Source organism: Mixophyes fleayi, chromosome 1, assembly GCF_038048845.1.
Source record: "Mixophyes fleayi isolate aMixFle1 chromosome 1, aMixFle1.hap1, whole genome shotgun sequence".
Taxonomy (NCBI): domain Eukaryota; kingdom Metazoa; phylum Chordata; class Amphibia; order Anura; family Limnodynastidae; genus Mixophyes; species Mixophyes fleayi.
In genome coordinates, this window is record NC_134402.1 from 153,318,784 (window position 1) to 153,334,163 (window position 15,380).

Below are 15,380 nucleotides of genomic sequence, written 5' to 3' on the forward strand. Positions count from 1 at the left end.
TACAATATTAACCAAAGAATTTTATAACCAGAACTCAAAGTGATATATAGTGACGGAGCATATTTCAAACATTATAACTATTAAAGGCACACAGTCTTTAAAGGCATCATCTCAGTTCAGGAAACCAATACATCACCAGGAGTATCTTCAATCTGGACGAAGACCACTAGGAGCTCTCCTATCCAACCAGTGAGTCGCCTCAGACGATGATCCAAAGAACAGGGTAGTACCATCTGCAATCACCCTCAATTTTGCAGGGAAGAGAATAGCATATGGCAGTTGCATTTCACGAAGACGGTGCTTCACCTGAATAAATTGAGCTCTGCTTTTTTGCACATCCACCGAGAAATCAGGAAATACAGCAACTCTCTGATTTTGAAACATCAATGGGCCCTTAATCCGAGCCAGGCGCAGAATAGCATCCCGATCCTTATAATGCAACATCTTGGCAATAAACGTGCGTGGCTGTGCACCAGGAGGCGGTCTCTGAGTCGGAATCCGATGCTCCCTTTCCACTGCAAACTGGGCCGTGAACTCCTCTCTGCCGAACAGCTGGATCATCCAATTCTCCAAGAATGTCTCCGGAGCTTCTCAGGGAGACCCACCAAACGAATATTACTGCGTCTGAGGCGACCCTCCATATCTGACATCTTCTGTTTAACCGACACCATCTGAGCCTCAAAACCAGCAATTTTCTGCGGTAAAGGGACTGTAGTATCTTCAAGTATAGAGATGCGGGCCTCCGTCTCCGACACTCGCTCTCGGATTTTCTGAAAATCCTGCCGCATCAATGACAAATCAACCTGCACCTCTCCAATTTTATCCATTACCTTCTTTTCAGAGGCAGCAATAGCTTTCAGGACTTCTTGAAGAGTAGAATCAGTAGGCGAATCTGGATCTTTCAAAGGCTGAGGTACCTGCAGGTCAGATACAGGAGCTCCGCCCGAGGCCGTAGCAGGGTTGGAACGAGCATATTTCTCCAATCTACCAGCCGCAGTGGTGCTCGCAGAATGTTTACCCATATTGACCTCCTCTGTGCACAGTCGTTGTCAAATGCACCTTTAGATATTATATATGCAATTTAGCATACAAGGAAAGGCTGCAGCAGAGCGTCCAGTCCCGGCTAGATTAATGACCAGGCTCTATACTGTGGAAGGGCCAGATAATAACTACAAACCAGCCAGAGCCCGTGCACAACCAAATATGGAGAAAGGGGCAAAGAATATATTCCTCTCACTGCCTCTGTATATAATAATGGGTATGGTTACAGCAGCTGCAGCTCCTAGCACTATATGCCAGCTCACTCTCCGTTATTTGCTCCCAAAATTGCGCCCGCCACTCGTTCCACGGCGGGAAACCAGGATCTCAGGGACCTCTTCGGCTGCTATGATCCCCTCCTAACAGCCTCAGATTATTGATTTTTGTAATCTCCGCTGACCAGAGGACTCACCGAAGCGGGCATCCAGCTCCCCTCCGTCAGCGCGATCTCCTTCACAGCAGAGCTCCGGAGGACAAACACCTGTCACAACCCCCGAGTCACCGCTGCAGCGTGAACCTGGACCGGAAAGGAGAGAAGAGGCTCCAGCACAATTGCAGGTAAGTTGGGCCAGCCGGTACATAGGAGGATGTATGAAAAGGATAATTAGGCTGAGGAGCTCCGACAGAAGCGTCTTACTCCATTGCCCACCAGGCCACGCCCTCGACCTTGATCCTGTTTACTCCCTGGCATTTGACTTCTGCAAATATCCTGCATTTGCAAAGTGCATAGCTTTCTGCAAATACTCTGCATTGCCAAGTGATCATCTCTCTGTAAGTATCCTGCAATTCCAACCTCTAACTGCAGTCATCCTTTTGTGCCTGGTCTCCAGCTTCTCAGCTGAACCAGTTTATCCTGACAAACCTGTACCTGCAGCTAACGTGTTGTGCCAGGTATCAGGTACTCCTGTTCCTCAGCTAACCTGGTAATCCTGGAATCCTGTTTCAACTGTTTCTATGGACTTGTGTTAGCTGCCTTACCATTTACTGCATTTCATTTTACCTGTGACCTGTGTTTAAAATAAATCCACTTTGTTTCATTCACATTACTCTCCATTATCTTTCTATTGGGAATACTGACATTCATGTTTCTTCACTCTGTCCAGGATTGGGATATATGGAACACCGAATATCCTGGGAAATTTTGTCTCAATTCGAGAAAAAAGGAAAATTAACCTCCTGACCTCAGCACTGGTCCTAATTTCACATGAATGGTGCTGAGTAAAGTAATAGGTGGGCCCAGGGCCGGATTAACCCGAGATCTAACTGGGCTACAGCCCAGGGGCCTCGAGCATTCAGGGGCCCTTGACAGTGCTCAGTGGCATTATTGATCAGTGCGGGGGCGCCCCCGTTCCGATCAATGCTACTGAGCCTGTCACTGTAGTCCTTCCGCGGCGCTCAGTAATCTCCTTACTGAGGAGATCTTGTGAGTCTCACTCTCACGAGATCTCCTCAGTAAGGAGCTTACAGCGCGCAGCGGAAGGACTACAGTGACAGGAGCAGAACAGAAAGAGGTAAGTGCTTGGGGAAGGAAGGTGGGCGGCTCACAGGGGGGGAGAGTCCATGGGGGGCAGCTCTCGGGGGGGGGGAGGGCTCACAGGGGAATGGTGGCCCTGGGGCCTCCATTTCCTTAATCCGGCCCTGAGTGGGCGATGTGTCACCAATTCCTCAACTTCTCCCACTTGACATTTTGGGTTGATTTTAATTATAACAATAACACCATTAGTGTGGGGTCCCCATACCATAATTATAACCAGCCCCAGGTTGGTAAGAACATGGCTGATACCTCTATGGTGATGGAAAAAAACAGCATATCCATCCCATCCCCAGATGCTACCAGCTTTTATGAAACATTAAATGTTAAAATTCTCTTTTTTCCTAAACCATAGTTCAAATTGGAAAAAAAACCAAAAAGCTATAAAATCCTCATAAAAAAATAAAACCTAGTGCTCACCAATTCTGAATGGTCAAAGCTGGGAATTACCAGGACACTCCCCACATTGGCTTAAACGTGACTTAAAAAATCACCTGAAGCATAAATCTAGAATACATATGTACTACTCTGGTGATTCTTTTTCACTTTGCAGTATTTGCACTCAATGTAATAACCAGGTGATTCTTTTCCACTTTACAGGCACACCAACTCAATATTTTTGCCTTCTTATTAATGTAACAGAATATTAACAGATGAGTGTATAAAGGCTTTCCTGATGCTTGGCTTTCCACTACCAGTCAATGGTAGTGTTACTGTCCCTTTAAAGTCAGTTTATACGTAAAAAGATATTAGATAGTTTAATTTAACTTTGCACAGATAATGCAATGAAATGCATTTTATAATCTTGATGTGTTGATGCCCTTGAAAATTCTGATACAAAGGCAAATTAAGTTTATCTGCAAGTTGTTATTGCCAATAGCTATAAGTACATCTGATAACATTTGTAATAAAATTACATGACTTTGAAATACCATGTTTACACAAACTAAATGTTATGCTGCATAGGATTGTATGTATATACAATCCTATGCCACTATATGAACTTTCATTTTCATAATACTTATATGTTAAACAAATAAATAAAACACACTAACTATAAAGTAAGCACCCCAAAAGTCACAAGAATCAAATCAAGTATGTACAGGTTATTTTATCTCAGAAGTACTAATTATTAAATATTGTGTTGTTAAATAAAAGTAACTAATGTTTTTGTATTTTATTTTATCACATTCAATTGTAGATTGTTAGGTAATTCAATGCTAGATAGAGAAAGGAGATAAATTCAAATAACTGTCAGTTATTTAAAATTGTTGTAAAGATCCAGAGTAACCAATGACCATATACAGGGGAAACATTGCTTGCTATTGATTAATATGCACAGAACAAAGTCTCTAGTAATGGCAGTCTCTGATAGATGTAGTGAATAAAAGATCCCCAGAGACACCGGCAGCATGTACTTTACACCGAACAATAAAAGTTCAGATTTAAAGAAGCAGACACAGTACAGTACTGGAGAATATCCAATATTCCAGATCATCTGAAGGCATCAAAGCTCCAAGCACAACTGTGACGAGCCCAAAGTCCCTCAGTGCGGTATAATGCAGAATGATATGCAGGGCCCTTTTATCTAATAGGTTGACTAGGCTGCAGCCTAGGATGCAAGGCTTTGGGGGGGGGGCAAAAAATTGGGGGAGCAAAAATGTGACAAGAGAGAAATGAGCTGAAATTCATTTTAAAATATAAGAAAATAGTTGTACTCCTAAGTAAAAAGGAAACATGAAAGAAAGATGTAGTAAGGCTTTAATCCTGAAGTATTACCATAAAGGTGAAGACAGTGAGTCATCATTGGGCAGTTGCTTGAGAATAAGTGAGTAAAGGGTTAGACTATTTTTTTTAGCGGAAAAGAGTATCCAGGGTTACAACCGTTAATTAAAATGAAGGACAGTAGTGGACCCAGGGAGAAGTATGACTGTTATATTGGGTCAGGAGAGATTTTTCCCAATTAAAACAGATTGGTGGTTGCTTTATCTGGATCCATTTCAAACATAAGCGAGGGATTGCAGGAGATCAGGTTAACCTTGATGGACTGGTGTCTTTTTTCAACCTCAACAACAATGTTATTATGTTACTATGAGAGATAAGCATGGCAAAAGATACAGACATGGCAGCTCCGGCCTCTTCACATCTCACCCTCAGTAGTACTCGTTCATGCCTGCAATTTTTTTTTACCTTCTACTTATTGCCTGGCTTGGAAAGAAAGAGATTCTATTAGCCTAGGTCGGCCTGAACTCTTAATCAGACCCTGGTGATATAGAAAGACTTACTTCCTAGCCAGCAGACAAATGTTTATACTCCCAGAGAGAATTCACAGTAAGCTGCATGCAGAATGCAGAGTTTGAGTAGTAATGCTGTTTGCCAGGGTGCAGACCCTGAAGTCTTTGTATGCTCTTTGTCAAGGTTGTTGAGCTAGAGTTGAACAAAAAAAGGTGTACCACCGCACAAGATATCATAAAATGTGATCTATGAACTTATCTCCTCCAATAGTAACTAAGTGTTGAATAACAGACCTGGGATATAAAAATACCAAACCAGGGGGTGCACCCTACACAATATCAATTGTACAAATAGAATAGAGAAAAGGGGTGTAATTGGGGCACTCCAATGAGATAATTTAAAAATTAACCTTTATTAGTATACATTAAAATAAGGGTAGAAAATGAGCGAAATAATAAAAGAACAGATATGTAACATACAGTGATACAATACAAGTTAAACATGCAAACTATGTTTGCAAGAGCTCCTACACTCAATTAATAACACTCAGTTATATGCACAAGAACTTAAATAAGTCTAAGTGCCACTATGGTCATAATAAACCTGTAATAAAACTGGTGTACTCCTGCATATAAATGATCTGGATATAAGGAGAGACCTCCAAAAATATAGCCTTTAAGTAGTGCCAAAATCCTTAGATCCAAATAGTAGTATGGAGCGCTAAGGATAACTGTCTCAATTGTAATGAGAAACTGACACTGCAAATAGCAAACAAATGCCACAAGTATAGTGAGGTCGGCAGTAATTACCCTCTGATCGCGGGATTATGTGATAAGTTCCCTGCCTATAGTAACTGGGGAGCGATCAGGGGAATAAAGATCCAGATTGACCCAAAGCAGGAGATGGATGTAGGAGCCCTGAAACGCCAATGCACGTTTCGCTGGGCTGCTTTTTCAAGGCTGAATACGGGGAACAAATGACAGCTCTTATATAGTGCTGGTTTATAGGTGTGTTAGGTCACGTGATAATCTGTACCAATCAAAGGATTGATGTTTGTAGATCTATCACATGCGATATTCAAAGCCAAACAGAGTGTTATAAAATATTGATTGACATGAGAATTGACCAATGAAATGAATGACATCTCGTAATTCTAATATTTACAATTTCTAATAGTTACTGATATACAAAACGAGTGCTAATCGGTAATGATCCTTCACAAATGCTATGGGATTTTGGAGATTAGATGTATAGTGATCTCATTATGTACAGAGATTAGGTTTAAAGTAAGAATAAATGTATTTCTCTGAGCGGCTCCAAATCATTAAGATAAAGAGTCATCATTAATACCTTATTATCTTAAGTAGTTTTTTATATTTATTCCTATATTTTTATGCCAAAAACGGGAATGAGAGTTTTTAAATATATTTTAATATAAATCTAATATGAGACATGGATGCAACAACGTTTGTTGTCATCGGATGCCTTGTAAAGTGTATCTTGAATGGAAATTAATATACAGGCAAAAACTCTCACATTATCGACCAAATATTAATTAATTGATTACTAAATATGGAAAATAATATAAAAAATAGGTATATTGGATATTAAAGGTTGTCCATATGACTCCTACAAAACAAAGGAAGGGGGAAGGAGGGGAGGAGCAGACCATCCGTATGCAAGTTTTATGACAGCAATTTAATGTTTACCCATTATAGATCAATAAGGAGTTTCAAATGGTGAAATTATTAAGACCATCATACTGGAATTAATTAGACTTTAGACAAAAGAGATAAAACTGTTATAGTCATTAAGACCATTGGGAATCATAGTCCCCATAAGAAAGATTTTTCTCGTCTCTTTTCTAAGAAGTTCTTTTTGAATATCACCACCTTGGATCCCAAGTTGAACACTTTCCATCGCAAAAGCTTTTATAAATTTGGGATTACTCGCATGGTGAGTCAGAAAATGTTTAGCCACTGTCGTGATAGGTTTGAAATTTCTCTGGTCTCTCAAACCATTTTTAATATTATAGATATGTTCTGATAATCTTTTTTTTAAAGGTCGGGTTTGTCATTCCGATATATAATTTAGGGCATGGACAAGAAAGGCAGTAAATAATGCCCATAGATTTGCAATTAAGAAAATCATTTATATGCCATATTTTTCCAAATTTATCTGTGTAGCATTTGGTCTGAATCATATATTGGCAATAATTGCAAGTACCACATTTAAAAAATCCTTTTGGTCTCTTGTTTGTTATTTGATTTTTTTGTAAATGACTATGAACTAATTTGTCTTTCAAACTACTAGTTCTTCTCCAACTAAAGGAGATATGTTTGTCCAATTCCATTTCCAGATCTTTATCAGACAGTAACACATGCCAGTGTTTTTGAAAGATGGTCTGCAAATGTCGCCACTCTGCACAAAAAGTGCCAACCATTCGGATCTTGGGGGGTTCCTTCTCTTTTTTCAGGTCATTTTTGAGATAGATAAGTGATTCTCTATCTCTTTGAGAAACAGTTTTTTTGGCTTTTTTTAAAATCTTATTACTGTACCCCCTGTGTTTGAGCCTAGTTGTAAGTTCGTTTGCTCTTTTTTCGAAAGTAGAGTTATCTGAACAATTCCTTTTAATTCTCAGGAGTTCCCCCTTTGGGATACCCCGAATTACCGGTGGAAAGTGGGCACTGGTATGGTGCAGAATAGTATTAGTGGCAGTTTCCTTTCTGTAAATATCACTCCTAAGTAATCCTTCATCCGTCTTATAGATTGTTAGATCTAAAAAATTAATCTTCAATGTATTGATTTCTGATGTTAGTTTCAAGTTGAGGTCATTATCATTGAGGACGGTTGTGAAGGCATGAAAGCAATCTATATCCCCATCCCATAGGATGAGGATATCATCAATATACCTAAGCCACATGGTTACATGATTGGTAAATTCTTCATTTTTATCTGTAAACACATATTCTTGTTTCCACCAGCCTAGGAACAGGTTTGCATATGATGGTGCACAAACCGTCCCCATCGCCGTCCCTCTAATCTGTAAGTAGAAACCTTCATTATAAACAAAATAGTTTCTACTCAGAATAAATTGGAGGCGTGTCATTACAAAGTCATTTTTATCATGGTTCAAATCCATATTTAGGAAATAGCGTACAGCATTAAGACCCTGTTTGTGCCCAATGTTGGTATAAAGCGACTCTACATCATAAGACGCCAATTTGACGTTAGGGCCCACTACTATGTCTTGTATTTTAGTAAGGACATCCAAGGTATCCCTGGTATATGACGGTAAGCCCACTACATAAGGTCGCATATAAAAATCTACATATAAAAATCTACAAACTTGCTGGCATTTTCTGTTAAACTTCCAATTCCGGAGATGATGGGCCTCCCCGGAGGGTTGGTTTCATTTTTATGTACTTTGGGTAAGATGTAAATTGTTGGTATCTTAGGATTTTTTATTTCCAAAAAATCGAATTCAGATTGTGTAATTATACCATTACGTAGTGCAGATTAAATAATACCAAGATATATACCTAGGAAGTTAGAGGTGGGATTGAAAATCAGCCGTTGATAACACTGTTTGTTACTGAGCTGACGTTCAATCTCACTCATATATTTCTCTCTGGGCCACAAAACGATATTGCCACCCTTGTCCGATGGCTTGATAATGATATCTTGCCAGCTATCTATTTCCTTTAGTGCTCTAATCTCTGAGAGACTTAGATTCCTCTTATAACCTTCTTTATGATTTTTACGAAAAAAGAGATCTAGATCTCTGGAGACTAAATCGGAATAAACCTTTATTTGGGGGCATATCGTGATGTCTGGAAAGAATGACGATTTCTTTTTAAACACTGGTTTAGAAATTTTATCAGATTCCATATTTGAGGAACCTGTTTGTGAGATGTTATCTTGAAGATCCTCTAAAATTGTAAGAGCCTGCTGATCTTCAGCAGTATTAAGGTCAATTCCAACAGATGGAAAATTTATGCTGTCATTGTAAATAATGTAGATTGTTGTAACCCCGTAGGTATAATATTAGTGTCCACTTTTTCTTGTTTTTTAGAATTATAAAATTTTTAGAGTTGAAGCAGAAATCATTAACCTGAAGAATCTCCGAGAAGAGACTGTGCAGGAGGTTATAGTCCAGAGTAAACTCTATCACTAACAAAGAAGCATGGAACAGGACTGAGGTTTAAACTCCAAAGGTCCATTTAGGTCAGGAGAGAAGCATGCTTTAGTTTAATGAGAAGGGTGAGCAATGCTCACTCATGCTCACCATAGCTGAATGTCAACATACACAGTCAATAACTCAACATAGTTAAAGAGGCAATCTCAATATTCTAACACCTTAGAGCATGTTTGGCTAATTTTAGAAGCTTTTAACCAATATGGGGCTAGGACACATTTGCACTTTTGGAGGCCACACAATTTTTTCACTTTTTCAACCTACATAGTTTTTTGCCAGGGATCACTTCTTTATATTTTACCACTCAACTTAAGCAATTTTTTTGTTATTGTCCTTGGGGGGTAGAGAAGGTTTTCTTTTTGGTATCATAGTTAGTAATTAGATGCATTAAATTGAATTTATAGTACATTATTTAAGTATTAATTTCATTAGATCTAATTTCAAGTATATAATACAAAATCTAGAATACATATAAATTTAGATAATCAATGCATAAAATACACACACGTTCTCTCAGCTGTGACTAAAACAAATCAATAGCATGTTTTAGGACATAGGCAGTAATGAGGAAGCTCACATGTTAAACACAGATCGATTGATCGATAGAGAGACATAAAGAGAAATAGATACATATTGTATACTATTACATGATACGTATTGGTAATACACACTGTGTATGTATGTGCATATATATATATATATATATATATATATATATATATATACCCAAGTTAACCCGAGCATGATACTCATGCATTCTAGTCAAATCAAGCTACTTAAGGTGTTAAAAAGGTTCTTGTCATGCATTTTGGGCTAGGCCAGGCCTCCTCAGGGGAAGAGCGTTATTTCTCCAAGTAAGCGCCCTTTTTTAACGTGGTTTTGTTCACATGTCACCACCTCATTATTCTTCTCCATTACCTCATCCTTCATCTTCATCACCACATCCTTAATCTCCATCATCTTACTGTTCTAAAACCACGCGATACACAACGGTTCTGCTAAACACCTTATCGCTGTGCTCAATCAGTCTTCCTTGAAGGGCAGTATTCATAACCTGCACTTTCACATCACTGCTTCTCCGTACTCGTGAAAATGTGACATACAATTGTCCATGACCAAACACAGGCTCTGGTAAATAAATACCCACATGGTCAAGAGTTTGAGCCCTCAACTCGTAAATTTAGCCTTTACTACCCCTCCCAAGGGGGGAAGGGGGATGATGGAAGTTAATTGACTTCACTATTATAATTTTTTGGTCAAATAATGTCAGTATACCAAATTTCAGATCAATTGGATGAGCCCTTTCTGAGAAAATAGTTTTTTCCACACACACACACACACTAACACACGCTGCTAGGCTTATATATATTAGATATACATACACATGTGTAGAAATTTAGAAATGGGAAGTGAATTATCACCCATAGCACTGGGGGCTTATCAGCTTAGGGTATTTGTGGGTGTGGACGGAACACAGCAGGAGACTAATAGGGAGTAGAATAAACACAGGAAGAGTGGAGGGATAGAGACAGCAGTAATAGGGTGAGAACAGGGGACTTGCAGTGATCTGAGATAGAGTCATGCAACAGGCTACGGTCAGGGCTGGCTGCATACTAAGCTAAATCCAGAAAACAGTCTAAGATCAAAAGCTAGGTCAGTAAACAGCCTGATTCAAACACAGGGAGTCATTAGAATTCACAGCAGTGTTTGCAGGAACAAACACACACTGGGTAAGATAGAGCTATAACCAGCACAAGTGGTAAGAATTGAAATTGAATTATGAAAAGGTTGAACGACCATTAGGAATCTGCTGCTTAGCAACCAGCTATACACAAAAAAAATCAGTGAACAGAGCAGGGCCGCTGGTTGCTATGCCTAAGCAAGCAGCCGAGAGTGAAGCAGCTCCTGAGGCCGCTGATTGGGCACTAGATGCTGGTTATTATTACTAGTCAACCGGCAAAGGGAGCTTGTGCCTTCTGCTGTCTCTAATAAAAAAAATTGCTAAAGTGGCCGCCTGGTGATACTGGCCTGTAGTGGTGAGAGTTGCAGGCTCTCGCATGTTCAGTGGAACTGAAAGCGCAAACTTAGGCTTCAGTTCAACTTCTTGAAAGATAAATAAATGCTTCTAATGATTCGCTACGAGCAGGGTTCAAACCTGCGCGGGGAGAACCCATTGTATTTCAAGTCCAATGCCTTAACCACTCGGCCATTACAGCACCACGCTGCTATTGCTTAACACCTTCAAAGCCAGATCTTGGTATGAGTGTGTCGGGTGGCTGAGGGTTGAGGTTTTAGCTGGATGGTACAGACTTGTGTACTTTTTTCTACGAATTGTGCTAAACTCTCCTATCAGCAGGACTTCTGAAAAAGATGCTGTAATATTTTCCAGTTATGAGACAACTTTAATGGTACTTGGGCAAATTTACCGGCCACAGGGTCCTTTTGTAATATTAACTTATTCGTGCTATGCAATATTTTAGCAGATAATTTGTATATTCGGGAATAATAGCACTTGTAATTAGATGTAATAAGTAGAGATGAGCGCACTCAGATTTTGTGAATCCGAGCCCACCTGAACCTTTCCGATCCGAGTCGGATCCGAGACAGATCCGGGTATTGGCGCCAAATGAAAACTTGAAACCGAGGCTCTGAGTCATAATCCCGCTGTCGGATCTCGCGATACTCGGAACCTATAAATTCCCCGCTAGTCGCCGCCATCTTCACTCGGGCATTGATCAGGGTAGAGGGAGGGTGTGTTAGGTGGTCCTCTGTTCTGGTAGATCTCGTGCTGTGCTGTTTAGTTCTGTGCTGTGCTGTGCTGTGTTCTGCAGTATCAGTCCAGTGGTGCTGTGTGCTGTGCTCTGTCAATTTTGAGTTCAGTTGTGCTGCTGGGTCCTGTGTGCTGTGTCCTGTTCAGTCCAGTGGTCCTGTGTCCCGTGCTCTGTGCTTCTAAGGGCATAGTTATTTCCCCAATATTCCCAAGTGTTTAAAAAATTTAAAAAGTTAATAAAAAAAAAATACAAAAAACTAATTACATTTTTTTTTAATTACAACAAAATTTGCCAAACCAATCCTATAGTATAAGCCCATTGGTACTGCAATATTACCAAGTTCACACATTCAGCAGTAAAAGTCCAGTGGTACTGCTGCAATATTATAAAGTTCACACATTCTGCAGTATCAGTCCAGTGGTGCTGTGTGCTGTGCTCTGTCAAATTTGAGTTCAGCGGTGCTGCTGGGTCCTGTGTGCTGTGTCCTGTTCAGTCCAGTGGTCCTGTGTCCCGTGCTCTGTGCTTCTAAGGGCATAGTTATTTCCCCAATATTCCCAAGTGTTCAAAAAATGAAAAAAAAAAAATATAATAAAAAATACAAAGAATTTTTTTTTTAAAAAATTAAATTACAAAAAAATTTGCAAAACCAATCCTGCAGTATAAGCCCATTGGTACTGCAATATTACCAAGTTCACACATTCTGCAGTATCTTGTGCTACATATAATGGAGAGCAAAAATTTGGAGGATAAAGTAGGGAAAGATCAAGACCCACTTCCTCCTAATGCTGAAGCTGCTGCCACTAGTCATGACATAGACGATGAAATGCCATCAACGTCGTCTTCCAAGCCCGATGCCCAATCTCCTAGTACAGGGCATGTAAAATCCAAAAAGCCCAAGTTCTCAAAAAAAAGCAAAAAGAGAAACTTAAAATCATCTGAGGAGAAAACGTAAAGTTGGCAGTATGCCATTTACGACACGTAGTGGCAAGGAACGGCTTAGGCCCTGGCCCGTGTTCATGACTAGTGGTCCATCTTCACCCAAGGATCTTAGCTCTCCTCCTCCTCCCCCCCTACAAAAAATTGAAGAGAGTTATGCTGTCAGCAACAAAACAGCAAACAACTCTGCCTTCTAAAGAGAAATTATCACAAATCCCCAAGGCGAGTCCAAGGGTGTTGGTTGTTGTCAAGCCTGACATTCCCATCACTGTACAGGAAGAGGTGCCTCGGGAGGAGGCTATTGATGATGTAGCTGGCGCTGTGGAGGAACTTGATGATGAGGATGGTGATGTGGTTATTGTAAATGAGGCACCAGGGGGGGAAACAGCTGATGTCCATGGGATGAAAAAGCCCATCGTCATGCCTGGTCAGAAGACCAAAAAATGCACCTCTTCGGTCTGGAGTTATTTTTATCCAAATCCGGACAACCAATGTATGGCCATATGTAGCTTATGTAAAGCTCAAATAAGCAGGGGTAAGGATCTTGCCCACCTAGGGACATCCTCCCTTATACGTCACCTGAATAACCTTCATAGTTCAGTGGTTAGTTCAGGAACTGGGGCTAGGACCGTCATCGGTACAGGGACACCTAAATCCCGTGGTCCAGTTGGATACACACCAGCAACACCCTCCTCGTCAACTTCCTCCACGATCTCCATCAGACTCAGTCCTGCAGCCCAAGTCAGCAGCCAGACTGAGTCCTCTCCAATACGGGATTCATCCGAGGAATCCTGCAGCGGTACGCCTACTACTGCCACTGCTGCTGTTGCTGCTGTTAGTCGGTCATCTTCCCAGAGGGGAAGTCGTAAGACCGCTAAGTCTTTCACAAAACAATTGACCGTCCAACAGTCGTTTGCCATGACCACAAAATACGATAGTAGTTACCCTATTGCAAAGCGTATAACTGCGGCTGTAACTGCAATGTTGGTGTTAGACATGCGCCCGGTGTCCGCCATCAGTGGAGTGGGATTTAGAGGGTTGATGGAGGTATTGTGTCCCCGGTACCAAATCCCGTCGAGATTCCACTTCACTAGGCAGGCGATACCAAAAATGTACAGAGAAGTACGATCAAGTGTCCTCAGTGCTCTGAAAAATGCAGTTGTACCCACTGTCCACTTAACCACGGACATGTGGACAAGTGGTTCTGGGCAAACGAAGGACTATATGACTGTGACAGCCCACTGGGTAGATGCATCGCCTTCCGCAGCAACAGCTGCATCAGTAGCAGTATCTACAAAATGGCTGCTCGTGCAAAGGCAGGCAACATTGTGTATTACAGGCTTTAATAAGAGGCACAACGCTGACAACATATTAGAGAAACTGAGGGAAATTATCTCCCAGTGGCTTACCCCACTTAGACTCTCATGGGGATTTGTGGTGGCAGACAATGCCAGTAACATTGTGCGGGCATTAAATATGGGCAATTTCCAGCACGTCCCATGTTTTGCACACACCATTAATTTGGTGGTGCAGCATTACCTCAAGAGTGACAGGGGTGTGCAGGAGATGCTTGCGGTGGCGCGCAAAATTGCTGGACACTTTCGGCATTCAGCCAGTGCCTACCGCAGACTAGAGGCACATTAAAAAAGCATGAACCTGCCCTGCCATCACCTCAAACAAGAGGTTGTGACGCGCTGGAACTCCACCCTCTATATGCTGCAGAGGATGGAGAAGCAGCAAAAGGCCATTCAGGCCTACACAGCCACCTACGACATAGGCAAAGGAGTGGGGATGCGCCTGAGTCAAGCGCAGTGGAGACTGATTTCCGTGTTGTGCAAGGTTCTCCAGCCGTTTGAACTTGCCACACGAGAAGTCAGTTCCGACACTGCCACCTTGAGTCAGATCATTCCCCTGATCAGGCTGTTGCAGAAGCAGCTGGAGAAAGTGAGGGAGGAGCTGGTAAAGCATTGCGATCCAACAAAGCATGTAGCTCTTGTGGATGAAGCCCTTCGTACGCTTTGCCAGGATCCGAGGGTGGTCACTCTTTTAAAGTCAGAGGAATACATTCTGGCCACCGTGCTCGATCCTCGGTTTAAAGCGTATGTTGTGTCTCTGTTTCCGGCGGACACAAGTCTACAGCGGTGCAAAGACCTTCTGGTCAGGAGATTGTCCTCTGAAGAGGACCGTGACATGCCAACAGCTCCACCCTCATTTTCTTCCACATCTATGGCTGCGAGGAAAAAGCTCAGTTTTCCTAAAAGAGCCGCTGGCGGGGATGCTGATAACATCTGGTCCGGACTAAAGGACCTGACAACCATTGCAGACATGTCTACTGTCGCTGCATTGGATGCTGTCACAATTGAAAAAATGGTGGAGGATTATTTTGCTGACACCATCCAAATAGACTTGTCAGACAGTCCATATTGTTACTGGCAGGAAAAAAAGGCAATTTGGAAGCCCCTGTACAAACTGGCTCTATTTTACCTGAGTTGTCCCCCCTCCAGTGTGTACTCTGAAAGAGTTTTCAGTGCAGCGGGGAACCTGGTCAGTGAGCGGCGAAGGAGGTTGCTTCCTCACAATGTTGAAAAAATGATGTTTATAAAAATGAATAATCAATTCCTCAATGAAGTACAGCACTGCCCTCCAGATAGTACAGAGGGACCTGTGGTTG

The 15,380-nt window shown here is 41.3% G+C and overlaps 1 protein-coding gene and 1 non-coding gene across 2 annotated transcripts in view; one reads left to right on the forward strand and one right to left on the reverse strand.

Moving 5' to 3' along the window:
• SNCA (synuclein alpha) overlaps window positions 1–15,380 on the forward strand; it is a 98,576-nt gene that overhangs the window by 77,927 nt on the left and 5,269 nt on the right. The window lies entirely within an intron of this gene.
• Window positions 11,137–11,218, reverse strand: TRNAS-UGA (transfer RNA serine (anticodon UGA)). Its single transcript has one exon. It is a non-coding gene; the product is annotated as a tRNA-Ser (tRNA).